Below are 10481 nucleotides of genomic sequence, written 5' to 3'. Positions count from 1 at the left end.
CGGTTGAAAGCAACACATAACGACACAAACACTCTGAAACATACAACGTGGTCACACTTTCCTTCAGTGAGATTAATGTCGAGCTGTTTTCCAGATTGAATGTAACTGTGAACAAATTTGTAGCTTTGTCTTTCAACACACCATTAACATATTGCTTGCCTTTGCTCCGTGACCTTTTGGTCAGCTATGTGGCCTAGTCCAATCTGCACCTTCTCCTTTGTTATCTCTTGCCCAACCCCCACCTCACTTGTTTATAATCTGTGACTTTTCTAATATTTGTCAGTTCCGAAGAAGGGTCACTGACCCGAAACGTTAACTCTGCTTCTCTTTCCACAGATGCTGCCAGACCTGCTGAGTGAATCCAGCATTTCTTTTTTTTGTTTTGACTGAAATTCATCATGTAATTTGAATTCCAAGTTCAAGTTCACAAATCAGAGATGTAAATGATTGAGAAGGAAACTTCTCAAGCATATCACAAATGTGAAATAAGGCTCTGCTGGAAGTTGAACCCAGGCTCTTCTGTTTACTAGACAGGTGCTTTAACCAACTAAGCTACAGAGCCAAATCACAAATGCTTGTGTGGCTGAAATCAGAGGAGGATCTGTTTATTCTCATCACACTTCTCCACTGGTCACAACATATTTTAACTTTTCCTACTTACTGATACAGTCATGTACTCTATTTTTCCCGAAACTGAGAATGAAGGTGGAGGGGCGACATGATAGAGGTTGACAAAGTTATGAGTGGCAGAGACAGAGTGGATAGTCAGAAGCTTTTTCACAGGGTGGCAGAGTCAGTTACGAGGGGACATAGGTTTATAGTTCAGGCTGCTGTCTTGTGAGAGTGACACAGTGCCTTGCAATCTGATAGTGGGTGTGATTTTGGACTGGGATTGATGTATCTACCTGTCAGTGGGACAGAGTTGGGGTGAAATGGAAACAACTTCAGTCTGTCATGCTCTGTGTGACTGTTGGATTGACTGTTAGTCTCTGGAACTTGGGATCAGTGCCAGTCTGACTAGTACTGCTGGCAGTGATTGTGAAACTGATGTCTCTTTTCTCTCTGAATGATACTGTACTTACTGTGTGTGAGAAGCCGGCTGCACTTCCCCTTGTGCTGCGGCATCATTATATTTATTCTGCTTCCTTCAAGTATTTGCCTGTAGAAAGAAAAAGTATTTATTATAATTCAGGAAGAGGTGTGGTGGAAGTTCCAAGAGAGACCAAAATAATTATTCAATTAATAATCATTATGAACAATCACAAAGGAAACCCAGCAATACAAACAGAGTCAGTGTCTGATTCCACTGCAGTCCTGCAGCCCCCAGCTACTGCATACCAGGGGCTTTGGCCGTTTTACAACAATTAAATGACATCCAGAAACAATCCACTGGGCCATGAATGGGACTGACCGACGGAACAGGGACTTTTACACAGGTCAGATTTCCAGTTCTCGCTCCCATGGTCTAACCGTTCAAGTGAAACCAAACAGCCGCTGTTTAAAATGTGTCCTTCACACTTCTCACCTGGTGCCTATAATAGATTCTCTTTGTGCAACTCCCCACATCCTGACTGTCCGTTTCTGTTTCGACATTTCACTTTCCAATAACAAGAAACTGTGGGATGAGGCTGGATCGCTCTCTTTGAGCTGGCGCGGACACGAAGGGGCGAATGGCCTCATTCTGCGCCGGAAATTTTCCATGTTTCTGTTTGCGGAATTGTTGCAGAAATCTGCGCCTGCGCTCCCCTCCCCCAGCACTGCCTGTGAGCGGAAGAAGATGGTTTAAAACAGCCGCGAATGGAGAGATCCCGTTTCCGGGGGAAGGAAGCAAACAGCAGCCTCCTTCCAGCAGCACATCGCTTTGGGAGCGTGTCCGCAGATAGACGCAGAGATCAGCATCGAGTCCGGGGCAAGTTCAGGGGGAGGCGGCGGCTGTTTGTAAAATGCGGAGTGGAGCGAGAACTGGCCTCGAAATATGGAGTAAGTGGGGGAAGGGAGAGGCCATTCTCGGGTTGTGTGCAGACGGGGGAAGTAGACAGAATGGGAAGAACCTGTTACTGCAGTGCAGTCAAACAATGATAATATTTGTTTGGCTGGGCTTCCTTTGTGGGGGCTCATTATTATTTGAGAGATTAAATTCATTAAAACTCTGTATCTTTGATCTCACCTGTACTTTAGTTGCAAACATACTTTTGTTCAAACAGACAAATAATTGAATGAACCAGAATAAATGTGATGTTTCCTCCACCCAAGTTACAAGGAAGAGTGTCACCAGCTCCTTCTCACACACAGTCTGTACATTATCATTCACAGAGTGCAGAGACACAGACAGGTCATCAGTTCCACTGTCTCAGACAGCAGAAATAGTTCTAGAGACACATTTTCAATCCCTCAATCAAACAGAACAGGAGAGACAGACGTTGTTTTCATGTCACCCCAACTCAGTACCACTGACAGGTAGATACATAAATCCCAGTCCAAATTCTCACCCACTATCAAATTATCAGTGTGTCAATCCCACAATAGTGCAACCTCAGCTACAAATTAAATACACATAGAACTGACATAGAGATGGCAAATGGAGTTTAATACGGAAAAGTGTGAGGTGATTCACTTTGGAAGGAGTAACAGGATTGCAGAATACTGGGCTAATGGGAAGATTCTTGGTAGTGTAGATGAGCAGACAGATCTTGGTGTCCAGGTACATAAATCCCTGAAAGTTACCACCCAGGTTAATAGAGCTGTGAAGAAGGCATATGGTGTGTTAGCTCTTATGAGTAGAGGGATCGAGTTTAGGAGCCACGAGGTCATGCTGCAGCTGGACAGAACTCTTGTGCGGCCGCACCTGGAGTATTGCATGCAGTTCTGGTCACCGCATTACAGGAAGGATGTGGAAGCTTTGGAAAAGGTGCAGAGGAGATTTACTAGAATGTTGCCTGGTATTGAGGGAAGGTCTTGCGAGGAAAGGCTGAGGGACTTGAGGTTGTTTTCGTTAGAGAGAAGGAGGAGAAGAGGTGACTTAACAGAGACATATAAGATAATCAGAGGGTTGGGCAGGGTGGATAGTGAGAGCCTTTTTCCTCGGATGGTGATGGCAAACACGAGGGGACATAGCTTTAAGTTGAGGGGTGATAGATATAGGACAGATGTCAGAGGTAGTTTCTTTACACAGGGAGTAGTAGGGGCGTGGAACGCCCTGCCTGCAATAGTAGTAGACTCGCCAAATTTAATGGCATTTAAGTGGTCCTTGGATAGACATATGGATGGAAATTGAATAGTGCAGGTCAGATGGTTTCACAGGTCGGCGCAACATCGAGGGCTGAAGGGCCTGTACTGCGCTGTAATGTTCTATGTTCTATGTTCTATGTTCTGACACATGGTTCCCTTTTCAAAGTTACAGAATTAACCTCAATAACATTCAAGGAGCAGCTACTGCGTGTCCTTGATAAGTATGTACCTGTGAGGCAGGGAGGAAGTTGTCGAGCGAGGGAGCCGTGGTTTACTAAAGAAGTTGAAGCGCTTGTCAAGAGGAAGAAGAAGGCTTATGTTAGGATGAGACGTGAAGGCTCAGTTAGGGCGCTTGAGAGCTACAAGCTAGCCAGGAAGGATCTAAAGGGAGAGCTAAGAAGAGCAAGGAGAGGACACGAGAAGTCATTGGCGGATAGGATCAGGGAAAACCCTAAGGATTTCTATAGGTATATCAGGAATAAAAGAATGACGAGAGTTAGATTAGGGCCAATCAAAGATAGGAGTGGGAAGTTGTGTGTGGAATCAGAGGAGATAGGGGAAGTGTTAAATGAATATTTTGCGTCAGTGTTTACAGTAGAGAAAGAAAATGTTGTCGAGGAGAATACTGAGATTCAGGCTACTAGGCTAGATGGGATTGAGGTTCACAAGGAGGAGGTGTTATCAATTTTGGAAAGTGTGAGAATAGATAAGTCCCCTGGGCCAGATGGGATTTACCCTAGGATTCTCTGGGAAGCTAGGGAGGAGATTGCAGAGCCTTTGTCCTTGATCTTTATGTCGTCATTGTCGACAGGAATAGTGCTGGAAGACTGGAGGATAGCAAATGTTGTCCCCTTGTTCAAGAAGGGGAGTAGAGAGCCATGGTAATTATAGACCTGTGAGCCTTACTTCGGTTGTGGGTAAAATGTTGGAAAGGGTTATAAGAGACAGGATTTATAATCATCTTGAAAAGAATAAGTTCATTAGAGATAGTCAGCACGGTTTTGTTTCGGGTAGGTCGTGCCTCACGAACCTTATTGAGTTTTTCGAGAAGGTGACCAAACAGGTGGATGAGGGTAAAGCAGTGGATGTGGTGTATATGGATTTCAGTTAGGCGTTTGATAAGGTTCCCCACGGTAGGCTTTTGCAGAAAATACGGAAATATGGGGTTGAAGGTGATTTAGAGCTTTGGATCAGAAATTGGCTCGCTGAAAGAAGACAGAGGGTGGTGGTTGATGGCAAATGTTCTTCCTGGAGTTTAGTTACTAGTGGTGTACCGCAAGGATCTGTTTTGGGGCCACTGCTGTTTGTCATTTTTATAAATGACCTGGAAGAGGGTGTAGAAGGGTGGGTTAGTAAATTTGCAGATGACACTCAGGTCGGTGGAGTTGTGGATAGTGCCGAAGGATGTTGTCGGGTACAGAGGGACATAGATAGGCTGCAGTGCTGGGCTGAGAGATGGCAAATGGAGTTTAATGTGGAAAAGTGCAAGGTGATTCACTTTGGAAGGAGTAACAGGAATACAGAGTACTGGGCTAATGGGAAGATTCTTGGCAGTGTAGATGAACAGAGAGATCTTGGTGTCCAGGTACATAAATCCCTGAAGGTTGCTACCCAGGTTAATAGGGCTGTTAAGAAGGCATATGGTGTGTTAGCTTTTATTAGTAGGGGGATCGAGTTTCGGAGCCACGAGGTCATGCTGCAGCTGTACAAAGCTCTGGTGAGACCGCACCTGGAGTATTGCGTGCAGTTCTGGTCACCGCATTCTAGGAAGGATGTGGAAGCTATGGAAAGGGTGCAGAGGAGATTTACTAGGATGTTGCCTGGTATGGAGGGAAGGTCTTACGAGGAAAGTCTGAGGGACTTGAGATTGTTTTCGTTGGAGAGAAGGAGGAGGAGAGGTGACTTAATAGAGACATTTAAGATAATCAGAGGGTTAGATAGGGTGGATAGTGAGCGTCATTTTCCTCGGATGGTGATGGCAAACACGAGGGGACATAGCTTCAAGTTGAGGGGTGATAGATATAGGACAGATGTGAGATGTAGTTTCTTTACTCAGAGAGTAGTAAGGGCGTGGAACGCCCTGCCTGCAGCAGTAGTAGATTCGCCAACTTTAAGGGCATTTAAGCGGTCATTGGATAGACATATGGATGAAAATGGAATAGTGCAGGTCAGATGGTTTCACAGGTCGTCGCAACATCGAGGGCCGAAGGGCCTGTACTGCGCTGTAATGTTCTAATTCTAATTCTAATTCTAAAAAAAAACATCTTCTGAGATCCAATATTTACACAGGTCATTACGAGTTTATTATCAGTATTAATTTCCATAATGTGTCCAGACATATACATTAGATACAAGTCAAAATCTCAAGTGCATAATCAGATTGAGAGATTCTGAAATATAGTATAACCTGAGATACAAACTCAGATTCCAGTTTAAAACTCATCCGGATTGTGAAACTAAAAGATACAAATTTGATGAGTTTAGTCTGAGCGATAAATTACATACCAGTCCAAAAACCTCATGCAGTGTCAGATGGAAGATACTGTACAATTCCAGACTGAGCTCATTTTACACACAAGTCCAAGATTCTCCCTCAGAGTCAGACTGAATGGCATTGATCAAATTGATTAGTACAGCCTGAGTTACATTTGCACATCAATCCTGTATCAGATTGAAAGATACATTATCTTTCGCTATTATGTTCACAGTGACAGATATTTAATACTTGGCAAAACTTCAAACATATTGTCTGCTAAAAACCAACCACATCTGTGGCCTGTTGCTGTGCTGACATTTTATGTAAAATGAATCCAGACTTGCAAACAGTCCCAGGGACGGAAGGTTATATAATGAATCCCCCACTCACACAGAGTACCAGATACTGACAGATAAAGTGATGCTGATACACATGCTCAGTGCCAGATGCTGAAAAGTATAGGTTGATTATTTCACTCACTCACAGTACCTCAGCCTGAGTCATCTAAAGCAACCTAACACACAAATAGTAGCACTGAGAGATTGAGAAAGAGTCCAACACTCACATAGAGTACCAGGCACTGACAGATACAAACTGAAAACTATACACACATGGATATGGGATTGGCTAACTCACAGAAAACAGAGAGTGGGGATAAATGGAGCATATTCAGATTGGCAAACTGTAACTAATGGAGTGCCACAGGGCCAGTGCTGGGGCCTCAACTATTTATGGTCTATATTAATAACTTGCATGAAGGGACCAAGTATATTGTTGCCAAATTTGTAGATGGTACAAAGATAGGTAGGAAAGCAAGTTGTGAGGAGGACAAAATGTGTCTGCAAAGAGATATAGATAGGTTAAGTGAGTGGGAAAACATTTGGCAGATGGAGTATAATATGGGGAAATGTGAGATTGTCGACTTTGGCAGGTAGAATAGAAAAACAGAATATTATTTACATAGAGAGAGACTGCAGAATGCTGCTGTACCAAGGAATCTGGGTGTCCAGGTACATGAATTACAAAAATGTTAGCATGAAGGTATCGCAAGTAATTGGCAATTTTAGCAAGGGGAATGGAGTATAAAAGTAAGGAAGTTTTGCCATAACTTTACAGGGCATTAGTGACATCCCATCCCCATACAGATTTGGTCTCCTTAAATAAGGAGGAATATACTTGCATTGGAATCACTTCAAAGAAGGTTCACTCGGCTGATTGCTGGGATGTTTGATTGTCTTATGAGAAAAAGTTGAGCAGGCTGGGCCTATACTCACTGGAGTTTAGAAGATTGAGAGGTGATCTTATTGAAACCTGTAAGATTCTCAGTGGGCTGGACAGGTAGATGCTGAGAGGATGTTTCTCTTTGTGGGGGATTGTAGAATTAGGGGCCAGAGTTTCAGATAAGCAGTCTCTCTTTCAAGAAGGAGATGAGGAGGAATTTCTTCTCTGAGAGGGTTGTTAATCTTTGGAATTCTGCTCTCCAGATGACTGTGGAGGCTGTGTCATTGAATATATTCAACGCAGCAATAGACAGATTTTTGATCTACAACAGAGTCAATGGTTATGGGGGCAGGCAGGAAAGTGAAGTTAAGGCCACAATCAGAACAGCCATGATCTTATTGAGTGGCAGAGCAGGCTCGATTGGCCAAATGGTCTACTCCTGTCCTATTTCGTATCTTCTTATGTTCTTACGCACACACACACAACCAATGTGTGGCGGATCTGGAATTAATCCCACTTTCATACACAATACCAGTGACTGAAAGGTACAGAATTAATCCCACAGATAGATACAGTACCACCGACAGGTACAGAATGAATCCCATGCTCACAGTCAGCACCCGGGATTGAAAGATACACGTGATTCCTACCCTCACATAACAATATCAGACTGAGTTACAGAATGATTTCCACATTCATACTGGGCACCAATGACTGCGAATTAATTCATCCCACAATCACACACACTACCAAAGGCTGACAGATACAGAATTAATCCCACACTCCGATGTAGTAGCAAAGACTGACACATACAAAATCATTCTCAAATACTCCTACAGTACCTGGCAGATTCAGTGACTGCCAAACTTACATAAATCACCAGAGACTGACAGATAAAGAATGAACTCACACACACTGAGATACTGACAGATATAGCTTGAATTCCACACATACAGAACCACTGACAGATTCAGACGAAGTCCCAAATCACATAACATTCCAGAGACTGACAGAATGAATCAAATACTCACACACAGTGCCACTGACAGAATGTATTCCACACTCACATACAATACCGAAGACTGACAGATACAGAATGTATCTTACACTTTCACAAAGTACCAGTGAGTGACAGGTACAGAATGAATCCCACATTCACACATGATACTAGAGATGGACAGCCAAAAAACAATAAGGCTGCCAGAATAGATAGAATTCACATCAAAAGTCTAAAATATGGCAGAGAAACACTCGACACAAATACATGTCTCATTTCCCTCAACTGGAAGGAGGAGAGCATGTCAGGGGATCTCCGCAATGCGGTAATTGTGTTAATCTTTAAAAAAAGTTGACAAGACCGACTGTGTTAACTATAGAGGGGTATCCCTGCTGTCCACCACAGGGAAGGTCATCACAAGAGTCCTTCTCAACTGCCTCCTCCCCGTAGCTGAAGAGCTCCTACTGGAATCACAATGTGGATTCTGTCCATCAACAGGCACAGTGAACATAATCTTCACTGCAAGACAACTTCAAGAAAATGTAGGGAGAAGCAGCAACTTTTATACATGGCCTTCTCTGACCTGACAAAGTCCTTCGACTCTACCAACCGAGAGGGATTATGGAATGTCCTCCTCAAACATACTGCACTACGACATGCAAGCTGTAATCCTTGCCAACGGATCTATCACTGACCCAATCCGAGTGCAAACTGGGGTCAAGTAAGACTGTGTCATCGGCACCAATGCTCTTTTCCATCTTCCTTGCTGCAACACTCCACCTCATCTCCTCACACTCAAACACAGTACCTGACAGAGACAGAATGAATCCAGACAGCACCAGAGACTGAGAGTTACCAAATTACATAAAACACTCAAACACAGTCGCCCAGACTAAAAAGGAAATTAATTGCACACTCACATGCAATAGCAGAGACACAACGACACAGAATCAGTCAATAAGTGTCCTACTAACAACAGCCAGGACATTTCCAGGAAGCTCCACACAGGGAGCGTTCTTTCAATATCAACTGGGACTGGAGAGAGTCTTTGTGAAATATACTTCCTGATTGCAGTAAGGATGTTTGTGATTGGTTGCAAATATTTAATCTGATTGGATGGCGAAAGAGACCAATTGTGGAATTACAATAAAAAACCATTGTGACATCACTCCCAATCACCCAATCACAATCTTTACTTTCCCCCATCCCTCATTAGCATAGAGCTGTGGGATTGTCTATTTAATCCGCACTCGGAAGGAGTTTGGTTTATTTCTGTGTCTGAAATTGAATCTGAAGATGGTTGAGGAGAAGAAGAAAGCAGCTGCTAAGAAGGGCGCCAAGAAAACCTTAAATAAACCGTCAGCAAAGGGCGGCAAGAGGCGGAGAAAGTCGAGGAAGGAGAGTTGCTCCATCTACATCTACAAAGTGATGAAGCAGGTTCACCCCGACACCGGCATCTCCTCCAAGGCCATGAGCATCATGAACTCGTTTGTGAATGATATTTTCGGGCGCATCGCGGGTGAGGCTTCCCGCCTGGCCTATTACAACAAGCGCAGCACCATCAGCTCCGGGAGATCCAGACCGCCGTGCGCCTGCTGCTGCCCGGGGAGCTGGCCAAGCACGCCGTGTCGGAAGGGACAAAGGCGGTGACCAAGTACACCAGCTCCAAGTAAAACTGCACAATGGACTGAAAAACATCCCAAACACAACGGCTCTTTTCAGAGCCACCCACAATCTCTCTGAAAAAGCTACATCATCTCGATGAAATCATTTTCAGACGATGTGTAACATAATATATGTCCCACTGCTGTGTTTTTGTCTGCTGTCCCATAAACCGAACTAAAACCCATAATCCGCTCATCCGCCTTTACCTTTTTGCTTAAAGCTGTTATTGTGGTTTTGCACAGCCCCTGAATGACCGCATTAACAGCTGCTTTCAGCGGTAAGGGTCAGACCTCAGTCCCTTCACTCTATTCCTGAAATGTGAACTGATTCATCATTTTATTAACAGCAACTCTCCGCACTGTAACAGCCCGGAATGGGATTATTACACAACAGATTAAGGGCAGTTTGAGGACTCGATCCGGCTCCCTCTTTTCAGAGAAGGACACTGGGCTCTGATTGAAGATAAACTGAATGTTTCCCTTCAGGGAAATGCTGTGAACAGGGATTTAGTACCTCCCGGGACAGTTTGAAAGCGATTGGAGAAAGATCCACAATTTAAACAACATTTTAAACCCGCGTCTGTAATTGGTGACGGAAAGAGTTGAATAGAACAAAATAAAGAGAAGGGATTTTAAATATTTGACTCAGGATGACATTTATTTTAATCCACTCCTTTCCGACAATGAAATTGGCGGGCTTTTTGAAATTGACAAATTTTCTGCTTCTGATGTTGTGGCGGTAAATCCCGCCCACTTCTGTTTCTCAGTGACCTGATTGGTGAAGAATATAGGCAAATGAGGTGAATTTAGTAGCGACCAATGGGGAGAGTTTTCAGTCTATAAGTAAAGTAAATGCTGCGGAAAATATCCATTCTTTGTGAAAGTATTTGTGAAA

General features: G+C 43.7%; 1 non-coding gene across 1 annotated transcript; it reads right to left on the bottom strand.

Moving 5' to 3' along the window:
• Positions 1–488: 488 nt before the first annotated feature.
• Positions 489–562, bottom strand: trnat-agu (transfer RNA threonine (anticodon AGU)). Its single transcript has one exon. It is a non-coding gene; the product is annotated as a tRNA-Thr (tRNA).
• Between the last annotated feature and the right edge of the window lie 9919 nt (positions 563–10481).

The sequence above is a fragment of the Heterodontus francisci genome, chromosome 28 (assembly GCF_036365525.1).
Source record: "Heterodontus francisci isolate sHetFra1 chromosome 28, sHetFra1.hap1, whole genome shotgun sequence".
Classification (NCBI taxonomy): domain Eukaryota; kingdom Metazoa; phylum Chordata; class Chondrichthyes; order Heterodontiformes; family Heterodontidae; genus Heterodontus; species Heterodontus francisci.
Note: the sequence above shows the minus strand (reverse complement) of the source record. Positions and strands in the feature narration are given on the sequence as shown.